Below are 24,777 nucleotides of genomic sequence, written 5' to 3'. Positions count from 1 at the left end.
TGTCTGTCATCCTTTGGCTTCTCAAATTGAAATTCTTAAAATGAAATAATCTCTTTAAAGTGCCCGAGGTGCCTAAGAAACCTGTGCCAGAGAAGAAGGCTCCAACTCCTGTTCCTAAGAAAGTGGAAACTCCCCCTGCTAAAGGTACATTTAACACACACAACCAAGTGTTATTCGGTGATTGTGATATCCCTTGCATATTATGCTCAGCAAACTGTTTCCATGTCTGTTTTGGAAGTTGCTGTCATGTTCGTCTGGTTATTTAAACTTTTCAATGTTGTGTCCTGGGTCTTATGTTGACTTTGGTTTGGGCTTGGGATCCAACAAAAAGGTACACTATTCACCTCTGTCCTTGTGTTATTTTATTGATTTTTGTGGTTTTGTGGGTATGTGCTGCCTCTTTATTCCTTTATTCTTCCTGGAAAAAGAAAAATACTAAAGCCAAGCAATATCTTCCAAGTGCCAGAACCGCCTAAGAAAGCAGTCCCTGAAAAACCTGTTGCCCCTCCTGTCAAAGTAGAGGCCCGAGCTGTCAAAGGTAGAGCAACTCTTAAAAGTCTGATAAACCTGAAAAGCAATCTTCTTGAGTAACATCTTACTAACCACTTTGATGAAATGTGAATGTTCCTTTATGTGCATCTGTGTTCTCATGTCCTTTTCTGGGTAGCAAAAAAAAATCATATACTAACCCTTCTCCATTGTTATAGTTTAATCACATTTTTAAATTCTTAAATTAATATCTTTGAAGTGCCTGAAGTTCCTAAGGAAGTCGAAGAACGACCTCCGGTTGTTCTCCCTCAAGAGGAGGAGGTGCCACCAGTCGAAGAAGGTACATCAGCTTCTGAAGAATTCTTGCCCCAAACTCTTTTGATCTTTTCATTTAAAACATCTTTTAGAGTTTTATTCAAGTTTCATGGTATATACCAGCCAGTAAAATGACATTGATCCATATACCAAGGGGGCCTAATCAAAATTACTTGTAGGCCCAATGGAAATAGAATTTAAAATACATTTTACACCTTCTGCTTCACCTTTCTATTCCCTTTTTGTGGGTTTTTAAGATAAACTTTTCTTGTGGAGGAGCTTTGAATGGGTTTGCTGTGAGTATATATTTGTATACTCTTGCGCAAGAGAATTGAAGAGCAATTGAAACTACTGGTGTGGGCAGATCATTAAAATTTTATGGGCCTAATAATTTGGGGAAATAATGTGAGAAACAAGAGTCAAAGACTCTGGGCTCCAGTTCTGGCTCTGCGACTTTCCTTCTGTGTAACACTGAGCATGTCACTTAATTTTTCTGTGCCTTAGTTTCCTCATCCGTAAAGTGGGGATTTAGTATCTGGCCCCCCTCCAAATTGTGAACCCCTTATGGGACAGGGACCGTACATGAACTAATTAGCTTGTATGTACCCAAGCATTCATTACAATGTTTGGCATACTAAGCACTTAGCAAATGCCATTATTATTATTACTGTTGTTGTTATTATTATTACAACAAGGCTGGTATACACTTTCTCTGCTCTAACAACCTTCCTTGACCAAAACTGTGCTTTTTATGTTTTGTGTCACCATTGTACTTTTAATATTCCAGACAAGTTATAAAATTAACTTTAAAAAACATATTTTAAAGTGCTTGAGGAACCTGAGGAACCATTTGTAGAAGAGGAAATACCTGAAGAAATTCCTATTGTAGAGGAGGTTGAAGAGGTGACACCACCTATAGGTATATCACTTTGATATAAGGATTCTTTTTTCAATGCCCCATGGTTTTTTTCTGATTTTTCTCTAATGTTCACTCACTCATCTGGTGCTCATGGATGTATTTTTAATTTTTGCATCCAAGTGATTTTAAATATTTGACATTATTTCTTAAGTCTGAAACATTTTGGTTAGATGTTCATATGTAGCTTGCCTTTAAAGAGCATCACCTTGGTTTAACATTATGCCATTTTTCTCCCTGATAATTTCTTTTCTAATGGGAAAATGCTTCCTTTATTCCTTTCTTTATTAAGTCTACCTTGTGTTAGACTTTTTTTTCAAATTACCTTATGTTGCCTTTCCAGTTCTCTGGAAGGCTGTAGTTTTGGATGAAAAGCTGCTTTTTATATTTGCAATCTTATGTTTGTTGCATTTGTACCATAATGTTTTCCCATTGAGCGTCTTTTTAAGCAGTCAGTTAGAATCGCTATACCTCTAATGGGAGTAGACAAAGTTCCCTTTTAAGGATTAAAATTTCAAACACGTGAAACCAAAATTCTAGCTCTCCCCACAACATATTATTCTGAAACTTTACCAAAGGATGCTAGCAATATCACTTTTGAGCCAGATTTCCAGCATCTTTTAAAACAGAATGAATATTTTATATGCTCTGTGTGCAGGGGAATAGGATTTTTCTGTGCTTTTCACACTAAATGTAATTGTCTGTGGTCCATGTTTTGTTTTCATTCTCTGATTTGAATACAATTTTGAAATTGCTCCTAAAATATCTTTAAAGTGCCTGAGGTGGTTAAGAAACCTGTCCCTGAAGCACCCCCTGCAGTTCCTAAAAAAGAGAAGCCTCCACCAGCTAAAGGTACATCCAATTTTGTTGAAAAGAAAATAAAAATTTTCTGTGAAACTCCTTTTCTTATGTCAACCACCACTCCGTCCAGAAAAGCCAAATCAATACTGATTCTAAATGTCATCCGCATATAAATGTGCATGTTCCTTGCCTTTAAGTTTTTGGATGAAAGTAGTTTTGAAACACACTGGAGGTGTTTGAGTTTCCCTCTAGTATTCCCCAGACTCATGAAAGTGCTAGAAAAATCCTTCTTTAAAAGGTATCCTCTCTTTCTGATAAAGATCCTAAGGAGTGAATGCACTACCTCTCGTATGTCCCCAGGTATTGATTTCTTTCATGTTGCCAAAATGAAGGGAGTGATTCTTCCCCCAAATCCAGGCAAGCCTAGTTTTTCCAATCAGTATCAGTCACTTATGGCCAAGATTTTGACTTGGGAGTTTGATCATCCTAATTCAACAGTTTTGGAAAAACCTTATCATGGAGATAGTTGTCCATTCAGAAAATATTGTGTAGAATGCACTTAAGACATTTCATTGGTCTGATTATTTGTTGTATTTTCTGCTCTTGTTGTGAATCATGTTTCTTGTTTCATATGCATTCTTAAGTATTAACACTGCAAAAGACTAAAAACCCTAATATCTTTAAAGTGCCGAAGGTAACAAAGAAAGCCATTCCTGAAGAAAAAGTCCCTGTTGTTCAGAAAAAAGAGGTTCCACCAGCTAAAGGTACAGTTTATTCTCTTTGGCATATTAAGCCATTTACTCACATTAGACTTTCATCTTCCTTTATGCTGAACAAGAAATTTCAGTGTTATGTGTGGTAGTAGTTCTTGTTTAGCTCATCATGTGGACAGGGAATGTATTTGACCAGTCTGTGACCCCATCTTGATTTTCCCATCTTGATTTTCCCATCCTGATGGGAATCAATATGTCTTTAAAGTGCCCGAAGTACCGAAGAAAGTCCCCGAAAAGAAAATTCCCGTTCCTAAAAAGGAGGCAGCTCCCCCTGCAAGAGGTACAAGAATGATGAGTGAAATCTTAAAAAGCTTCAGCTTTTTCTTCTGTCTAGTTCAGTGTCTTGGCTTTGGTGTATTACATGTTTCATGTGGGTATATTATGTTCATGCTTTATAATATTTGTCAGTGGACTTGCTCCTTTGTTTTCCAAGATCTAAACGTAAATGTTATCTTTAAAGTAGATGCCATTCCAAAAAGAACTGTCCATGAAGAAAAGATATCAATTGTGATACATAAAGAGCAGCGAGTAGAAGAAGTGCTCGAAATAGAAGAAATTGAAGAGGCTCAACAAGCTGAAGAGGTGGTGCTTGAAGAAAAAGAGATATTTGAAGAAGAAGAGATAGTCGAAGAAGAGTTTGTAGAAGAAGAAAAGACTCTTGAAGAAGAAGTTGTTCTCGAGGAAGAGGTACTTGAAATAGAAGAAGAACACAAAATAGAAGTCCATAGAAGAGAAGAAGTGGTGGTTGTGAAGGAACCCACAATCCCAGTGAAAGGTACATGGAATTCCATAGACTTTAAAAGTCTTTATATTTGATATTATTTTTTTACTAACTTTTATTTCTAAGTAAATTCATCTTCCATACAGCCTATTCAAGACTCTGGCATAAATTGTCATAAGTTTTGCTGAGAAGATCATGGAAGTCTGTGAATACAAATTTGAATTAATTGACCCAGAGGGAATGAAAAAGCATCATTCAGCATGGACAGTGCTAAAAATTGACAAAATAGATGTAGCTATTTCTTCCAAGTGGCTCAGTGGAAAGAGCACAGTCTTGGGAGTCAGAGGTCATGGGTTCTTATCCCAGCTCCGCCGCTTGTCAGCTGTGTGACTTTGGACAAGTCACTTCACTTCTCTGTGCCTCAGTTACCTCATCTGTAAAATGGGGATTAAGATTGTGAGCCGCATGTGGGACAACCTGATCACCTTGTATTCCCCAGCTCTTAGAACAGTGCTTTGCTAAGTAAGCGCTTAACAAATACCATCATTATTACTATTGTTATATACCATTCCATGCTGATTTTTCTGAGTCGATGCAACAGCACACCATTAGTGGGGAAATCTTAAAATAAATGGGAGTTACCTAATCAGAAACTTCATTCATTTGGCCATTGAAGTATTAGTGAAACGAACTACTAAAGAAATACAGAATCATGATTAGCTGACTAAATGTCCTTAATCCAGAGATTTTATCATCCAAACAGAGAGCAAAGTAAATATAAGGGGGAAATTATCCATAGGGGTGCAAAAAATAAAAATAATAATGAAAAACATAGGTGTTAACATACGTTCTGAGGATAAAATTAAATTGCCAAAAAGAAAGGACTACTTCTGCTATTTCATAGGACTAAAGGTCTCGGATATAACTACAAACATTTGAATTAATTTCTGAATCTGTATTGTGTGTGTCTTGCATGGAACTGTATATTCTGTACCCCCCAAAACAAAACTAATATCTTTCAAGGCCCAGAGATTGCTGAGAGAGTCATCCCTCCAAAAAGACCACCTCCAAAAGAACCGCCAACGAAAGGTACCTGATTTTTGAAAAACATTCATCATGGTTCAATTCAAAAGTTACGCTGTTTTAGCTATGTTGTTTCTTTCATTTCACATTTTTGTATTCCATGTTTGTCTTCCAAATTTTGTGGTTATGAAACTTCTAAAATTAACTAATATCTTTTAAGTGGCTGAGGTCCCCAAAGACATCCCACAGAAGAAAATACCAACTGCTGTACCTAAAAAGCCGACAGCACCACCAGCTAAAGGTATATGCATCATTGTTAACTAAATAATGAACATTTAATCCATTTCCTCCTTGTGGTACTTTCTGAAGTTTTTCAATTGTTCTGATCATTACATTCTGTAATACTCAGTCTAAATCCTTGTCTGTATGTTGTATTGCTGTCATTGTTAATGAACTCGGGTCTTTATGGATAACCATCCTGTGTTTGGTCTTCCCATTAATTCACTAATATCTTTAGTGCCTGAGGTGCCGAAGAAAGTCGTCTCTGAAGAGAAAATTTCTGTTACTCCTCCTAAAAAGGAAGCACCACCAGCTGCAGGTATATTGGCCATTAATTTTCTTCAGACTCTGATCTTGTATTGCATACATAAGAAAAATTTCCTGGATCTTTGTATTCTTATTTGTTGTCGAAACACAGGCAGTTTAAAAGTTTGTATTGTTTGCGAGGATTTCATATGTTTACCTGTGCTTTCCTCTGTTTTTTCCTCTGCTCTTTGTTCTCCTAATTTGTTTACAATTCTTTTGACATTCTTAAAAGTAAATAAACGACTAGCTTTAAAAGTGAGAGATGAGAGAGTTGATTCAGAGAAGAAAGGGACAGTTCCTAAAGAAACAAAAGCTACCTTTTCCAGAACCACATGCCATTACTGACTAGATATTGGAGACAATCTTTGTCTAGCTCAGTTTTAAAAATCCACGCTGAGCACACTTTTTTTCTTAATCTTGACAAGGTACAGGTGATATAGGTTGTCTTTCTCTTAATAGAGTTGTGATGGTGACATTAGGCCCCAGTGAGAGTTTTAAAATATAATATTAAGGCACAGGAAAGGAAAAAGGAAGAGCCCCTTCTTGAATTAGAAAGGAAAGGAAATAGTGTATGCCCTATTTGAAGTCTTTTTTTAATGGTATTTCTTTAGTACTTACTCTGTGCCAGACACTTCACTAAGCTCTGTGGTAGTTACAAGCTAATCAGATTGGACACAGTCCATGTCCCATATGTGGCTCATAGTCTTAATTTCCATGTTACAGATGAGGTAACTGAGTCACAGAGAATTTAAGTGAGTTGCCCAAGGTCACACAGCAGTCTGGTATGGTGAGATTAGAACTCAGGTCCTTCTGACTCCCAGGTCTGTGCTTTGCTAGTCCACAATGCTTCTCAGTCTTGAGTCTTGAATTTGATATCATCCCCCACTACCTGCTCCAAGTGGTAGTTTTTTTTCTTGAACTGCTCAGTTGATCAACAATAATTGCTCTCCAATGATTCTAAGAAAATAAGGCCCAGGAGAGGTTCTGTCCTTTCACTAGCATGAGGAGGGCCCAAACATACCGACATCATAAAATCCACCGAAAACTAACCTAATCAGTTAGGTTGGCTCATGGATTGAGGTCTAAAGAAGCAAGTTATTAGAATATTATGGTTGATATAGTGTTGAATTTCAAAGCTCTGATTGTATTTGGACAACATTTTTAGAATTCTTAAAACAATATAACATTGATATCTTTCAAGTGCCTGAGGTGCCGAAGAAAATCATTCCAGAAGAGAAAGTCCACGTGGATGTTCCCAAAAAGCCAGAAGTGCCACCACCTAAAGGTATATACACTTTAAGAACTTTAGCTTAAATGATGTAATTATGTTATCCTTTCCTGTACTAGGTACACTTGAACTTGAAATTCAAGTGTTTCATGTGTTTTCTACTATGTGTCCTTGGAATTCTAACATCTTTAAAGTTCCCAAAGTACATAAGATAGTGGTCCTGAGAGAAAAAGCAGCCAGTCTTTTCTGGAGAATCAGAAATGGACAGGGTGTGTAAAGCCACCTTAGCAATCCAATGTTTAATTTATGTTTTTAGTGCCTAGGACCACTGTCTTCATAGCTTCTAACTCTCAAAATACTAATTTCTTTCAAGTGCCTGAAATACCGAAGAAAATCATTCCAGAAGAGAAAGTCCATGTTGATGTTCCCAAAAAGCCAGAAGTGCCTCCACCTAAAGGTATATACAACTTAAGAACTTTAGCTTAAATGATAAAATGTATTTAAATACCTTTTTCTTTACTAGGAACACATGGACTTGAAACCCAATTGTTTCACATGTGTTCTACTGTGTGTCCTTGGAATTCTTAATAGAAAAATTCTAAAATCTTTAAAGTTCCCAAAGCACATAAGATAGTGGTCCTGAGAGAAAAAGCAGCCAGAGTCTTTTCTGGAGAATCAGAAATGGACAGAGTGTGTAAAGCCACCTTAGCAATCCAATGTTTAATATATGTTTTTAGTGCCTTGGACCACTGTCTTCATAGCTTCTAACTCTCAGAATACTAATATCTTTCAAGTGCCTGAAGTACCGAAGAAAGTCATTCCAGAAGAGAAAGTCCATGTTGATGTTCCCAAAAAGCCAGAAGTTCCACCACCTAAAGGTACATACAACTTAAGAACTTTAGCTTAAATGATAAAAATTATATTTAGATACCTTTTTCTGTACTAGGAACACATGGACTTGAAATCCAGTTGTTTCATGTGTGTTCTACTGTGTGTCCTTGGAATTCTATAGAGAAAAATTCTAAAATCTTTAAAGTTCCCGAAGCTCATAAGATAGTGGTCCTGAGAGAAAAAGCAGCCAGAGGCTTTTCTGAAGAATCAGAAATGGACAGGGTGTGCAAAGCCATCCTTGCAATCCAATGTTTAATTTATGTTTTTGGTGCCTTAGGACCACTGTCTTCTTAGCTTTTAACAGTCAAAATACTAATATCTTTCAAGTGCCTGAGGTGCCGAAGAAAATAATCCCAGAAGAAAAGATAGTTGAATTGGTTCCCAAAGAACCCGAAGTACCTCCGGCTGAAGGTATAAGCCACAACCTTCGGCATTCCTTTCTTTTAAAGACAGTAGTTTTTCATTCGCTTGTGCATACGTGAGATCTCCTGATTCTTCATCCTGTTCTTTCCATTGGACTCCGCTACTTGTGTCTTCCTCTAGCTTTCTGTGTTCAGAAAAGTTGTCTAAAGAGCCAGCTAAATATATTAGAATTTCCCAAACTGATTTTTATGCACTGTTTTTCAACTCATGGTTTCCTTAAACATATTGGATAAACTGAGTTTGGAGAATTAGGGGAGCCGTGTATGTCTTTCTGCATAGGATGTGATGTAATGGTTGTTCCCCAGTCGCACCGTGTTGGTTCAAAGTGTTGTTTTCCTTAGCATAATTCTCACCGAGAAAGTAATCCTGCTATGGCTCAACTATTTCCACTACCCTCTTCCCTTTCTACATATTAGCCTTGATCCTTTTCTTTCAGAATATTATGCATCCAATTTTTGCTTTTTAACTTCTCCTTCCCTGAATTCCTTACCTCCTGGGATATTTCCCAAATCCCTAGATTTAGTCGAAAAGCACTTGTTCACCACCCAAAACACCTTAGTTCTACAAGTATTCCACACAGACAAAATATCTTAAAATGTGAATACAGTAAACCTAAGAAGAGTATATTTTAGGCTTCTGGTGCTCTCTGTTCCCAAGCAAAATGGTTGTTTCCTGCTTTAGAAGGATTTAGCGTTCCCCTTAGAATCATTTTGCCTAAATCGTCCCTCTGACTGCCTAATCACCTGTTTGCTAATACTTTGGGTACCTATGAATTAAAGACCCTGTTGTCATTTCTAGTGCCCATTTTCCTTCATTAGTAATAATAATAATGTTTTAAGGGCTCCTAAGTACCAAGCACTGTATGAAGCACTGGGATACATAAAAGGTAATCAGGCTGGATACAGTCTAAGTAGAGGGGAGTAGGATTTAATCCCCATTTTACAAATGAGGAAACCAAGACACAGAGACATTAAGAGACTTGCCTGAAGGTCACACAGCAAGCAAGTGGAAGAGCCGGAATTAGAACTCAGGTCCTCTGACTCCCAGGCACATGCTCTTTCCACTAGGTCATGCTACCTAACCCTTAGAAGTTGGCTGGCGGTGATACTCCCATTTTTATGTATGTGTAGGATGGAAGAATGTTACGATGTTATTCAGGTTATTGCCCTGACACCCAAATGCATGCAGAGCACTATTCTAAGCATGTGGGAGAGGATGGATAGTATAACAGAATTGGTAGACGTGTTTCCAGCCCATAACAAACTAACAGGCTAGAGGGGTAGACAGACATTAATATAAATAAATCACCAATATATACCTAAATGCTGTGGGGCTGAGGGAGCAAATAAAAGGAATAAAGAGAGCAAAACCATTTACAAGATTTAATCCCCATTTGACAAATGAGGAAATGGAAGCACAGAGAAGTTGAATGACTTGTTCAAGGGCATCCAGCAGGCAAGTGGTGGAAACAGGCTAAGTCCCCTAACCTATTCATGATCTTACCACTCAGGAGCACTGCCTCCCAGTCAATTAGTACAGTGGTCTGCATACAGTCAGTGCTCAATAAATACCATTGATTGACTGATCAATTAAATGAAAAAGGGAAGAAAATATTTGTGGCAGTTGTGGGTTCATTGGCATTCCCTTTTTTTGTGGTATTTGTTAAACATTTACTACATATCAAACACTGTTCTAAGTGCTGGGGATACACATTAATTATGTTGGACACAGTCCCTATCCCACATGGGGCTCAGCATCTAAGGAGGCAGAGAAAAGTTAAGCCACCCCAAGGTCACACATCAAGCAATTGGCAGGATCAGGATTAGAACCCACATCCTCTGACTCCCAGCCCCGTGCTTTTTCCAGTAGACTATCCTGCTTCCCACTTATTCTAAATTGCCCTTGTCCCCTAATTTATGTCAGCGCAGGTCTTTGTTAGCTTTGGTGATAAATGTATGTTTTGCTCCTTGCTTCTGTTTGTACTCTAAGAATCTATCTTATGTAAGTGTAAAAATACTAATATCTTTAAAGTGCCTGAGGAATCCAGAGAATTCATACCCAAAGAGAAAGTTTCTGTTCCTGTTCCTAAAAAGAAGGAAACTCGGCCTGCAAAAGGCAAAACGACAGTGATCGCATTCTTTATCTTCAGTCTTGACAGTTATATTGTGGTGGTTTCAGTTACTTGTCATCACTAAATATGAAAATACTATTATCTTTAAAAGTGCCTGGACTGCCCAAGAAAGCTGTCCCAGAAGAAGACACATCTAAAAAGAAAGACATTCCTCCACCTAAAGGTATATGTCCCCAGGAACAACAATCAGAAATCTGTGTGTCTTCAAAAAGAAAAGAAAAATATGCTTGAATTTAAATGTTTATTATTTTTTCTGTGTCTTCAAAACCCCTTTGTGTAAAACACACTAATATTTTTAAAGTGCCCGATGTACCCAGAGACATTTTCCCAGAAGAGGAGGTACCTTTGGCTGCTCCAGAACAACCTAAAGTTAAAGGTACATTTCACCAGTAGTCAAATTTATGACAGCAAACCTTTAAGGGTTTTGCGTTTCTCACCACTAATAAATGCAAAAATACATATATCTTTAAAGCACCAACTGTTCCTAAGAAAGCTGCTCCTGAAAAGAAAGTACCTGAAGTTCTGCCTCAAAAAACAGAAATTCCAGTAGCAAAAGGTACAAAGTTAAATCCCATAGAAATCCTGAGGCCACAACTCCATTTTCTGATCTGAAAATGGCATTCTGTGTGAACGTTGTTTTGTTCTGTGTTTGTCTTTGCACGTTTTAATTATGAAAATACTAATATCTTTAAAGAGCCCGAGGTCTTCCAGGAAAGTTTTCCCGAGGAGGAAGTACCGATTGCTGTTCCCAAAATACCTGAAACTCCACCAGCAAAAGGTACAGAACAAAAATCTAATCGTCTCATAGGAAAAGCATCATTCCTTGGTGTTAAAAGTGATATTGGGAGGAAAGGAAGGTTTTCTTTATGTCTTGGCAACTTCTAAGTGTAAAAATACTAATATCTTTAAAGCACCTGCCGTCCACAAGAAAGCTGTCCCAGAAAAGAAAACACCTGCAGTTTTGCCTCCAAAACCAGAAACTCCACCAGCAAAAGGTACAAAATCAACTTATGAAGAAATCTTGAGGTCACAACTCCATTTCTGGACAAAAAAAATTCTGTGTGAACATTATTTTGTTCAGTGTTTGTCTTTACATGTTTTAATTATAAAAAATACTAATATCTTTAAAGAGCCTGAGGTCTCCCAGGAAAGTTTTCCCGAGGAGAAAGTTCCGATTGCTGTTCCCAAAATACCGGAAACTCCAGCAGCAAAAGGTATAGAGCCAAGTTTGAATCACATCTTCTAGGCAAAACACTATTCCCTTGTCTTAAAAATGGCATTGGATTGAAATGGAGGTTTCCTATATGTCTTTGCAACTTCTAATTTTAAAAATACTAATATCTTTAAAGCACCTGCCATCCTCAAGAAAACTGTCCCAGAAAAGAAAACACCTGCAGTTTTGCCTCCAAAACCAGAAACCTCACCAGAAAAAGGTACAAAATCAATTTATGAAGAAATCTTGAGGTCACAACTCCATTTCTGGACAAAAAAAATTCTGTGTGAACATTATTTTGTTCAGTGTTTGTCTTTGCATGTTTTAATCATAAAAATACTAATATCTTTAAAGAGCCTGAGGTCTTCCAGGAAAGTTTTCTCGAGGAGAAAGTTCCGATTGCTGTTCCCAAAATACTGGAAACTCCAACAGCAAAAGGTACACAGCCAAATTTGAATCAAATTTTGTAGGCAAAATATCATTCCCTTGTCTTAAAAATGGCACTGGGTGGAAATTGAGGTTTTCTATATGTCTTTGCAACTTCTAAGTGTAAAAATACTAATATCTTTAAAGCACCTGCCGTCCACAAGAAAACTATACCAGAAAAGAAAATACCTGCAGTTTTGCCTCCAAAAACAGAAACTCCGACAATGAAAGGTACAAAATGAACTTACGAAGAGATCACGAGGACATAACTCTGTTTTCTCATCTAAAAATGGCATTCTGTGTGAACATTGTTTTGTTCTGTGTTTGTCCCTGCACCTTCTAAATGTATAACTACTAATATCTTTAAAGAGCCTGAGGTCTCCCAGGAAAGTTCTCTCGAGGAGAAAGTACCGATTGCTGTTCCAAAAATACCGGAAACTCCACCAGCAAAAGGTACAGAGCCAAATTTGAATCAAATCTTGTATGCAACACACCATTCCCTTGTCTTAAAAATGGCACTGGGGTGGAAATGGAGGTGTTCTATATGTCTTTGCAACTTTTGAATGTAAAAATACTAATATCTTTAAAGCACCTGCCATCCACAAGAAAGCTGTCCCAGAAAAGAAAACACCTGCAGTTTTGCCTCCAAAACCAGAAACTCCACCAGCAAAAGGTACAAAATCAATTTACAAAGAAATCCTGAGGTCACAACTCCAATTTCTGGTCAAAAACTGGCATTCTGTGTGAATGTTGTTTTGTTATGTGTTTGTCTTTGCACCTTTTAATCATAAAAATACTAATATCTTTAAAGAGCCTGAGGTCTTCCAGGAAAGTTTTCCCGAGGAGGAAGTTCCGATTGCTGTTCCCAAAATACCGGAAACTCCACCAGCAAAAGGTACAGAACCAAAATCGAATCAAATCTCATAGGAAAAACACCATTCCTTGGTGTTAAAAGTGTTTTTGGGAGGAAGGTTTTCTATATGTCTTGGCAACTTCTGAGTGTAAAAATACTAATATCTTTAAAGCACCTGTTGTCCACAAGAAAGCTGTCCCAGAAAAGAAAACACCTGCAGTTTTGCCTCCAAAACCAGAAACTCCACCAGCAAAAGGTAGAGTCTCAACTTAGAAATTCTGAGGACATAACACCATTGTCTGGCCTTAGAAATGACATTCTGTGTGAATTGTCTTTATTTTTTATGTTTGTCCCTTCACCTTTTAATTGTAAAAATACTAATATCTTTAAAGAGCCTGAGGTTTCTGAGGAAAGTTTTGCTGAGGAGGAAGTTCTTATTACTGTTTTCAAACCTCCGGATGCTCCACCAGCACAAGGTATATATCACCTCTCTGCAGATTCTAGGAGTATTGTTTATGAGTGTTAATGTTTTACCTTTTAGTTTAGATGATTCCTAAAAGTCAAATTGCTAATATCTTTAAAGTGTCTGAGAAGCCCAAAGAAGAGGTCCCCAAAAAGAAAGAACCTACAGTTGTTCATAAAATCCCAGAAGCTCCACCTGCTGAACTAGGTATATGCCACCCCCAATCCCATTCTAAAATCCAAAATATTCCCTGTGCTCTGGAAGCGATTTCCTTGGATTAAACCCTTTGTGTTATTGTGACTCCTAACCTGAAAACCACTGATCTCTTCAAAGCACCTGAGCCTCCTAAGGAAGCTGTCCCAGATAAGAAAATACCTGTTGCTGAGCCTTACAAACCAGAAGTACCCCCGGTAAAAGGTACATGAGGAAATTATTATTATTTTTTAATGGTATTTGTTAAGCGCTTACTATGTGCCAGTGCCAGGCACTGTTCTAAGTGCTGGGGTAGGTACAAGCTAATCAGGTTGGACATAGTCCTTGTCCCACATGGGGCTCACAGTCTTAATCCCCATTTTACAGATGAGAGAACTGAGGCACAGAGAAGTTAAGTGACTTGACCAAGGTCACCCAGCAGACAAGTGGCGGAGCTGGGATTAGATCTCAAGTCCTTCTGATTCCCAGGCCCGTCTTCTATCCACTTGGCCACACAGCTTCTCTAGAAAAACACTTTTGTGCCCCCTGAAAATTAATTGCTGTAGTGAAATTGTCAATTGTCACTACTGTTGTCTGTAAAAAAAAAAAAAAAAAAACCAAAAAAAAACCCACTAATATCTTCAAAGGGCCTGAGGTACCCAAGGAAGCGATTCCTGAAAAGAAAGTCCCTCCTGCTGTTCCCAAGAAGCCGGAAATCCCACCCACTAAAGGTACATGTCACAGTCCACTGAATTCTGGGACCAAAAAAAAATAAATTAAGTAGTGGAAATTATGTTGTGCTGTGTTACTGGGGTTAATGTTATGTGTTGACCTTCATACCTTCTAAATGTGAAATACTAATATCTTTAAAGTGCCGGAGGCACCCAAGGAGGCTGTGCCTGAAAAGAAAGTAAAGGTGGTTATTCCTAAGAAGCCAGAAGTTCCACCAGCCAAAGGTACATTTATATCAACCCCCCCACCCCCGATCAGATTTGGAAGAAAAAACTTTATCTTCTGAGATGAATGAGCCAAAGGGCTTGTGTTTTCCATTTGTATTCCCCACTCCTAATTATAAAAATACTAATATCTTTAAAGTTCCGGAGGCACCCAAGGAAGCTGTCCCTGAAAAGAAAATAAAGGTGGCTATTCCCAAGAAGCCAGAGGCTCCACCAGCCAAAGGTATCTGTCATCTTGATCTGATTTTGGAGACAAGTCTTGGCCTTCTGATTTTGACAGTATTATGCTTTCCACATGTCTTCACCACTCCTAATTACAAAAATACTAATATCTTTTAAGTGCCAGAGCCACCCAAAGAAGTGGTGCCTGAAAAGAAAGTAACAGTGGCTATTCCCAAAAAGCCAGAGGTTCCACCAGCTAAAGGTACATAATACCTCCGATCTGATTCTGGAAAGCAATCTTCATCTTGATCTTGAAAATATTTTGATTTGCTAGGATGCTTATCTTGATCTTGAAAATATTTTGATTTGCTGGGATGCTTATGCTTTCTTCAGTACTCATAAATATAAAAATACTAATATCTTTAAAGTGCCAGAGGCACCCAAGGAGGTGGTCCCTGAAAAGAAGATGCCTGAAGTTCCCCCTCCAAAACCAGAAACTCCACCACCTGAAGGTAAATTAGGGATAAAATGGATAAATTGACCAAATTAGGGATAAAATCCTTCAATCCCCAATATGGTCTGAGACCTAAATGTCTTAGCATTTTAGGTGCAATAGAAGTTGATAGGGTCTTAGACCATCTGAATGTAAAATAAACTGATATTTTTAAAGTGTACGAAGAGCCGGAGGAAATTATCGAAGAAGAAGAAGTAGTGGAGGAACCTGTTGCAGTTCCTGAAGAAATAGCAATACCACCACCGACACTTCCACCTAAAGGTACATGGCAACTCCCTTTCTAAAGAGAGAGTTCTTGATAGATTCTGTTGTGGGTAAAAAAAAAAGCTTTGGGGGTTTCCAGTGCAACTCCTAAATATAAAACACTAATATCTTTTAAGTGCCTGAAGCCCCCAAGAAAACTGTGCCAGAAAAGAAAGCCCCAGCTGCCGTTCCACCAAAAATACGACCACCGGCTAAAGGTATATACCAAATTCTAGAAGAAAAAGTTTTTTAGTGGAGAAAATTGTGTATAATGTACATGTGCTCAATTGTAAACACACTAATATCTTTAAAGGGCCCGAGGTGCCCAAGGAAGTAGCTCCTGAAAAGAAAGTGCCTTTTGCTGTTCCCAAGAAACCTGAAGTGCCTCCTGCTAAAGGTATATCTGTTCAATTTTGAGTCCAAAACTGAAATCTTCTGGTGTTGAAAATGATTTTGTGTTATATAACTGTTGTTTGATGTAATGTGCTGATCTTCATAATGTCTAAGTGTGAACTACTAATATCTTTAAAGTGCCGGAGGTGCCTAAAGAGGTCGTCCCTGAAAAGAAAATAACAGTGGCTATTCCCAAAAAGCCAGAGGCTCCGCCAGTCAAAGGTACATATTGCCCCTGAATTAATCCCAGTATCTGTGTCTGTCTTCTTGTCTAGAAAGTTAAATGTTACCTAAAAATCTTCTTAAACAACTTTTTGTACATTTCACCTGTAAATAATAAGTCTATACTTATACTTCTATACTTATAATCTAAAATAATATTGCTCTGGCCAAATGATTTCTCAGTCACAAATAGTTGCCCAGAATACTTTTATGATCATTTTTCTTAAAAAAATCACATTCTGACCTGATTCTTCATTCCCAGTGAATTGGTCCAAGCTCAGAGCCACCACTGAAATGGTGAAAAGCACCTCTGTGCTTTTGGATCAAAATCCTGGGAATTTGAACCAGTGAAAATTTTGCCGCCTGTTTTACACATACTTGTAAATGGATGAAAAGTAAAATCAACTAATATTTTTAAAGTGCCTGAGCCTCCCAAGGAAGCTGTCCCTGAAGAAAAGGAACCAGTTCCTGTTCCTGAGAAAGCGAAGTCACCCCCACCTGAAGGTACTTATAAACTCAACCACATGCTGATTTCCAGTGCCTGAGAAATTTTACTTCTTCATTGGTTATGATTTATGATTTATCACTTCTACTCATTTGTGGATTAGACTCATTTCATTATTCTTATAACTGAGCTCCTACTCCCCTTCCTAGGTAATTGAAGTGGAAAGGTACATAATTGAGAACAGTTTAGGTGGGAAAATTTGAGGGAGGTTTTTTTATATTATGTATATCAAAAAGAAATGCCTACACAAGAGTTGGATTTTCACTTCACCCAAAATGGACCAAGACCAAAATTAGTAAGATTATTATGTGATCCTCATCTAGTATAACAAAATAATAATAATTAATAATACTATGGTATTTGTTAAGAGCTTACTATGTGCCAGTCACTATTCTAAGTACTGGGTTAGATACAAGAAAATTGGGTTGGACACAGTCCCTACCCCGCATAGGGCTCACAGTCTTAATCCCCATTTTACAGAGGAGGGTATCGAGGCAAAAAGAAGTGAAGTGACTTGCCCATGATCACGCAGCAGACAAGTGGAAGAGCCAGGATTAGAACCTATGACCTTTCTGACTTGTGAGCCCGTGCTCTGTGCACTATCCATGCTGCTTCTCCAATAAAAGTACAGAGTGATTATGAATTAAATGATACTTTATATTGGTGGTTATTCCACTGGCAGAAGAGAACGGTGAAGAACATTTCAGTGAAAGAACAAATTTCAACATTGATACCCCAAATACAAACCACCAGTGAGAAAGGGCCTAGCAAGAATATTCTAAACATCTATTGCCTCACCAAACTCAAATCTGGTTCAGCAGAGGATGACATCTGGTATAATTTAGTCTCTTCAGCTGCCAGTGCTCACTTGGTTAGGATCTCATCATCAGTAACGTCATCTTGGAAAACAAAGAGCAATTATATAGCAAGCGAGAGATGTAACATAAATTCTCTACCTGTAAACTTGCAGTGCCTGCAAACTTATTTTGAGAAAATCAGATCAGCACTCGAATACAGATTAAACTAAAATCTTATTTTAGTTATTTATTCCAGTGGTCTGGAATGTCAGTTCCCCAATGCCACGTAACTTTCATTCTTAAAACTGAATTACTGTCCTTTATCTGTTGTCCATTGTTATTGTGTCTTTCATACTGGGCCAATAAAAAAAACATAAAAATACAATTGATTCTCTCTTCAAAGTGTATGAGGAACCTGAGAAAATCATTCCAGAGGTGGAAGAACCTACTCCTGTTCCTGAAGAACCAGAGGCTCCTCCTCCTCCTAAAGGTAGATGCCAGCCCTGATCCTAGCCCAAAATATCACTCACTGCCTTGAGGTTGAGCTGCTTCTTTATTGAAACATCAAATACCTCTCTCCCCTTTGCTTGTCAATAGGAGCCTAGTATCCGAATCATAAAAATATGAAGCCCCCAATAAATTTTAAACTTTATGTATCTCAGTGATGGTTTCATTTGCCATCTTTGAACTTTTTTGCTTGTTTTCACTATCCCCTTTGTCATTATAATAGTTTGTATTTTTTGTTGCCTTTTCAAATTGCTATCTAAAAATACTACTCTTTTTCAAGTGCCTGAAGTGCCCAAGAAAGTCATCCCTGAAAAGAAAGTGCCAGTTGTTAAAAAGCCAGAAATTCCACCTGCCAAAGGTACATCTGATGCGTAGAAAAGTTTGTGCAGTCTAGAATGTAATTGTGTTTTGTAATTATGTAATGTGATTGTACAGTGTGCTCTGTGTGATACAGGAATTGAATACTTAATGACTTATGTGTGATTAAATTGTACAATGTGTTATGTCTGTGAAACCGTGTGTTTGTACCTTGTCCATATGTGGACCAGTTCTGTCTGTGAAATTGTTCTGAAAATTTTATCTCTATCTTCAAAATTCCTAAAATCAAATTAAACTAATATCTTCAAAGTTCCTGAACTGCCCAAGAAAGTTGTCCCACCAAAGAAATTACCAGTTCCTGCCCCCAAGGAGCCAGAAGCACCCAAAATTAAAGGTATACAAATAACTGTTGAGACAATAATGAATAAATCACATTCTCTGCTATGATTTTTTTCATTTTTCCTTTAATGATTTTCTTTTTGTTCTTTGTGATTCTGTTTGTAACAAACTGGTGTGTCTGTTTTTTGGCAAACTCCAATAATATTTGTCCGTAATAATACTGTCATCGTTTAAATAGTTTTAGTTTTATTTTGTCTCTTGATACTTCTTAAATTCTTCAAACTGTCTGAAGTAAAACAATAATATCTTTGAAGTCCCTGAGGTACCCAAGAAAATAGTTCCAGAAAAGAAGGAACCTGTCGTCGTACCCCAAAAACCAGAAGTTCCACCAGTGAAAGGTACACAGATGGAAGAAAGAATCATCACATTCTTTAAGCAACTGTCAATTATTTGGCATTGTCAGTGTGTTCATTTGTATCCCCAGAAGAGAGGATAGAGAATTGGAATGGGAGGGAAAAGGAGCGGTGGGGGGGGTGAGAAGAGAGAAACGTTAGGAAGAGAGACTGAGTCTGTGATTGTCATTACTAACGATGTCATGAATGTGGAACTAAAGCTGACTGTCAATAAATTTGGAGGTCAGTTCTAGGGCGTGTGCCTGTGCATTTTCATAGAGGAAGGTCTGTCTTTGTTTTGTGTTGCTAAATATTAGCCTTTAGCAGAGATGTTTAAATGAGAGGAATCATCAACCAATCATATTTATTGAGCACTTATTGAGAACTGTACTAAAGACTTGGGAGAGTACAGTACAGCAAAGTTGACAGTCACGTTCCCTGCCCAGAATGAGCTTACAGTCTAGAGGATATAATAGCATAATATCATAATATCTTTAAAGTGCCTGAGGTGCCTGAGAAGGTTGTTCCAGAAAAGAAACTCCCTATCACTGTTCCTGATGAACCAGAAGCTCCCCCAGTCGAAGGTACAAACTCCTATTTTGTCATATAAGAAGGCCATTTTGTACTCTCAATCAACATGTTTTTTCCCTATCAATCTTTATCCATATATGCTTTGTCTGTTGTTTTTGTTTGTATTGAGATTTGCAACAGTCACCTCATATTTGTGTCACCTCTAAAAAATATTACAGGCTGTTTTTGCATCCTATGTGATTTGGTTGCTTTGAATGATAGCATTGAAATATGAATAGAATGCAGTCGTAATTAGAATTAAATAATCTTTTTCAAGTGGAAGAATATCCTGAAGAGGTTATTTATGAAGAAAAAGCATCCATTACAATTGATAGAAAAGAAACACCCCCTGTTGAAGGTATACATATATATTTTTTCAATCTCGTGAAAATTCTTGCAGAAATATTAAATCATGGTTTCCTATATTTTCATATATAGCATTAAAACATAAAAACACCTAATGCACTATGAGTTATTGCTTGATCTTTCTACTTATTAAAGTTCTAACTGGGTCACAGTCAAATTGACCCTAACTAAATATTCAAGGCCAAAAATCGTTCAATTTTTGAACAATCAATCAATTTTTCAATTGTTCAATGCATAATCACAATTGGATTATCTACAATTATACTTAAATCTGGATCAGGTCAAGCAAGGTTTCCTTGAGCATATCATCTTAAATCCTCATATTAAAAAAAAGTATTATCTTTCAAGAGTAATTCTCTAGTTATGTCTTCGTATACCATTATAGGCTTTGTGTGCTTTGTTATTCTTTGAGTGTGTCTGTGTCAGGTTTGTGTGTATGACTATGTTAATATGATTTTAAGTTCAATAAGGTACTTGTACAATTCTTCCAGAACTCTTTTAAATAGCAATCTTATATTTCTTATCAATATTCTTTAAAGAACCTGAAGTCATAGAGCATGTTGAACCTGAAGAACCAGAACCAAAAATAGAAGAAATACCAGTGAAAGGTATTCAATCTAGGCTATACCTTCTCAATATAAGTAAATGTACTACAATCTTAAATTGTATGGGTTTAGCATGTTTAGCAGATTAAGTCTAAGTGAATCTTTCCTTGGGAAATTAATTCTTGGCAATGTGCCCCAAACTCTTGTAAACTGTTATCTTCTGTCAGTGTGGCATGTATGTTTTTCATGACATGAATATTATCACCACTCAATCTTCTATTCCCTAGGTACTATGTGTTACTTGTTTCATGTAACAATGAGAAAACAAGATGTTGTTTGTGTGCATATTTCTGCCTCTTGTCATGATGCTCATCTACTAATTCTTCCATGACATTCTTTCAAGAACCTGAACCAGAAAAGAAAGTTCCAGAGAAACTGAAACCGAAACCTCGGGTTCCCGAACCACCAAAAGAGGATTTGAAAAGTCAAATATTTCAGCTTAAAGGTATTCTGTTCTTTGGCAAAGTGCTTGGTAAACTGCTGCAGAGCATCAGTTCAAGTCATTGCAATGATGCTTGCCAATTATAGCCTTTTTCAGAAATACATTTTTGTTGACATACTGCATGTTTCAACAAGGATGTGTGGTTTTTCTGTCATTTTTCTAATACATCTTACTAATCTCTGGAAAAATGACGTAATGAACATTCACTAATGCCTAATCAAGCAATGCCAGATGCGAAAAGAGCTTTGGGAAATGAATACATCAAGTCCATTTATGTTTTGGAGATCTTGGTCCTTGTTCTTAACTCTCTATGCATAAGGGTAAATGGACTTTTTTTGAATTCTGTTAGGCATGTGGAACTTTTCAGTCTTGGGCACGTTTTTATTTAAATGATTTTGTGTCTTTCTAGTAACATTGCTCTATAGAGTATACACTAAGCTCGATTTATGTTCTTGAGAAAATATCCTGACCTAAACACTTTGGTAGGGTAAAAATTGCTCTATCCTTGCATTTAAAATGAATATCCATGTAGGAGGTTTGAGAAACCTCTTGTGATCATAATCAATTTATTGGCCTCAAATTTCAAGAGGCAATGTTACATATCTTGAACATCTGAAAAGAAACTGAGGATCTCCAGTTGTCTTCACACCTTTGCCAAATGATTTTTCTATTTCTTCTATCACCAAGTGTCTCTTTCTGTAAAATACAGGAAGTCATTATTCTTGACTGTACAATTTAAAAACTGCAAAGCAATATTTTGATGCTATTCATATGGTTGACATCAATAATTCTCTTCTGAGCTATGGTTTGGAAACTTGATAAGTACAGAGTCAGTATATTCTTAGTTGTGCTGATTTTTCCAGCAAGTGCCTGTGCTTGTCTCTTGTTCAGCAGAATCCTGGAAAGGGAACTAATGAAAGATCATCTCCTTTCTTTACCTAATTCTCTAGAGATTCTGGTACCAGAAAACAAGACTAACAATGTCAGTTTTTAAAGGAGAGGAATTCAGACACAAGGGAAAAGATATATTTTGACTAAAGATTATGAAATATTATGAACCACATTAAGGGCTTCAGTGATATCTTTATTTTTCCTGAGGATGAATTGTCATTTTCTAAGACAATTTTGACATTACACTCCAGTTCTCATTCCACTTAGAATGATTTAGTCCTTATGAATGCCTGCAATGCCTGCTCTTAATGCTGTGTGACTATCAGAAAAGCTTCCTTTTGGCTGCTGAGACTGGAATGCTCATTGGCCTTTTACCACTTATTTTGGAAGAGTTTAACTCGGAACAGATAGATAATGAAAATCAAAATATCTTCTTTAAAGCTGTTTCCAAGAAGCCTGTGCCTGAAAAACCTGAAAAAGTGGTTCCAGAAAAAGCAGAACTCTTCCCCTTGAAAGGTATTATTTTGGTTGGGAAAAATATATCAATACATTCTTCCATCATGCTTTTGGCTCTTCTTGCCCCTGCAGGACACATGTTCATGGCAACTTGGCTTGTTTGTGATATACCATTCAATCACGGCATTTCTCATTGCAGTTTTTTTTCTTCCATACTCTTGATATTGCTTTGTTTGTTCCAGCTTAATTTACACTGCTAGTCATGAACTGATAGGTATTTATCATCTGCATTCAATTTCCTAATCTCTTTGATATAATAACACTCATCATCATTGGTCAGCTACCTGACCAATGGCGGTCCTGATTTAAAAGTGCAGTAGTTGAGAAATTCTGCAGCTATTATCTGGGGATAAAGTATTGGAGTAAATGAAGTAGTTTGATAACATTGAAAGTTATGCAGTAATAACCAAGAGGAGAAATCAGGCAATGGGCTTTTTAGTCCTACATCCCTCTATTAGAGTACTTTCCATTTATCCCAAATGTTTTTCTTGAAATTATTACATGAAATAAGCAATGAGTAGAATGAGTCTGTTGTTGCCAAAGGTCAAGGCTGGATTTTTTTCCTTAAAAACTTTTTCCTAAATACATTGAGGATTCTATGGAAAAACAGGCGTCTGGCAATCAGATATTTAAAATAAAAGTGTACTCCTCTCGATACAACTGGTATGTTGGTTGCTCTTTGAACGAAGAAAGAAATTAACCTTCTAAGTCTTCTTGATTTGAGTGTTGGCTTCCTTTATCAGCAAGTTGTCCTTGGTCGAGTCACTTGCCATCTTTAACCTTCATTTTTCTTATTGGAAAAATCTGAATCAAGTTGATATGCACCTTATGGTTCTAATGAGAATTTACTAATAAAGTGATGTACAGAACTTGTAAATGTAAAAGTCCTGTTTTAATCCTCCAGTAATTTGGTTAGACCGTTCTGTCATTTCCACTGCCAGCAGCTTACCAAATCAATCAATCAGCGGTATTTACTGAGTGCTTAATATGTGCAGAGCGCTATACCAAGCACTTGGGAGAGTACAGTACAACAGAGTTAGCAGACTCATTCTCTGCCCATAACAAGCTTACAAAACTCATTAAGTTCTGAAGTGAAATAAGAGTACCAATGAAAAGATTTTAATGTAGTTTTCAAAAATATTTTCAGGTAAGATGTCTGAAACAAGGAATAAAGTGTCCATTTTATTTTCATTCACATCTATTGTTATTAAAAAAAAAAACCCGTCTATGCCAAAGTTTGCTCTCTGTTTTTGATGATGCAATATTTAATGTTACAATAGTAAGTTAAATTTTATGTATGATGAAATATTTCAACTACATTTTAATTATGATGCTGGATGTAGTTGAAGTTTTCAGTAACAATAATTACTAAAATATATGTTTACTTTATACATGTTTCAATTACACCAAATCATTGAACCTCATATCCATATTCTTTACATAATTTCTTTTCCAAATTAAGAGTATTCAATTTAGATGTCTTAAAAGGAAGTAATCTATGAGAAATATCAATGTCAATTCTTGTACCAATCAGTTGATTTAACTTTATAAATTCATCTCAGGATGCTTATTGGCTAACCCTGATTGAGTTCAGTAAAGGTATATAGATTATAAAAATCTGGAAGTTGGGGGTTTTTTGGAGGCATACTGGGAGAATTTCCTTAGTGCCCAGAACAATAATCTGCAGTTAGACAATAAAGATAGACCATATCTTGAATGAATGGCAGACTCTCAGAGAAAAGTTTCTAAGTAACTTAATGTTCTCCAGATATAATGACCAGTTGCTTCCATCTCCACAGAGGAAAAAACTTAATGAAACTGGCATAAATTTGGCATGAGAGTTTTACGTAGGATTTAAGGAAGGATTGCTTGATATTTATGGGTGGTAAATCTTGGATGAGTACCAAGAGAAACTGCTTTTTCCTCTTTAGATATTTTAAAATATTATATCCCTGCCTAAATTTAAACAAAAAATTGGTTTATTGAACACTCAAATTCTGCTCTCAATTCTTTCTGATCATGAGTCATAAGAAATGGATTGTGGATACATCAGATCTCACTTTTTCATTAGTGCCATCTTTGAATCTGATCAAGAAATATATAAAATGAGAGAAAAAGAAGGTCCTTCAAGCTCAGAACATTAACACTGAAACTGATATATTTGCCCAAGAAAATTGGCTTTTATATCCTCTCATCAGGATCGACAGATTTATGGGGGCATACTGAAATAATCAAAAAGCAAGAGTTGATTTTCTTTTCATTCCCATGAAATTTGGAAACCAGTAAAATGGTCACACAGAGGAAGTCTACAAACGGCAATCACACTGGAAAGTGAGGGGTCTTCTACTCTGTTACTTTCATTCTGATCCAAGCCACCAGAAAGATGCTAGAGTCACAGTAGTACCTTCAACGCCCTTAAGCTCTCTCCTTTGCCTCTTTATATTCTTGGACCAGTCTCTCTACCTGTCATTAGGAATGTTTAAAAGTAGATACGTTTCAAAAGTGTATGCAGTGTTAAAGTCATTCCTTCCACTTTTAATGGCATGTGGGGAAGTTAATATTCCTTAAGAGTTTATCATTTGTGAACAGAAAAAGA

The 24,777-nt window shown here is 36.9% G+C and overlaps 1 protein-coding gene across 1 annotated transcript in view; it reads left to right on the top strand.

Moving 5' to 3' along the window:
• Window positions 1–24,777, top strand: part of TTN (titin) — a 305,556-nt gene that overhangs the window by 152,417 nt on the left and 128,362 nt on the right.

This window comes from Ornithorhynchus anatinus, chromosome 9 (genome assembly GCF_004115215.2).
Source record: "Ornithorhynchus anatinus isolate Pmale09 chromosome 9, mOrnAna1.pri.v4, whole genome shotgun sequence".
Classification (NCBI taxonomy): domain Eukaryota; kingdom Metazoa; phylum Chordata; class Mammalia; order Monotremata; family Ornithorhynchidae; genus Ornithorhynchus; species Ornithorhynchus anatinus.
Note: the sequence above shows the minus strand (reverse complement) of the source record. Positions and strands in the feature narration are given on the sequence as shown.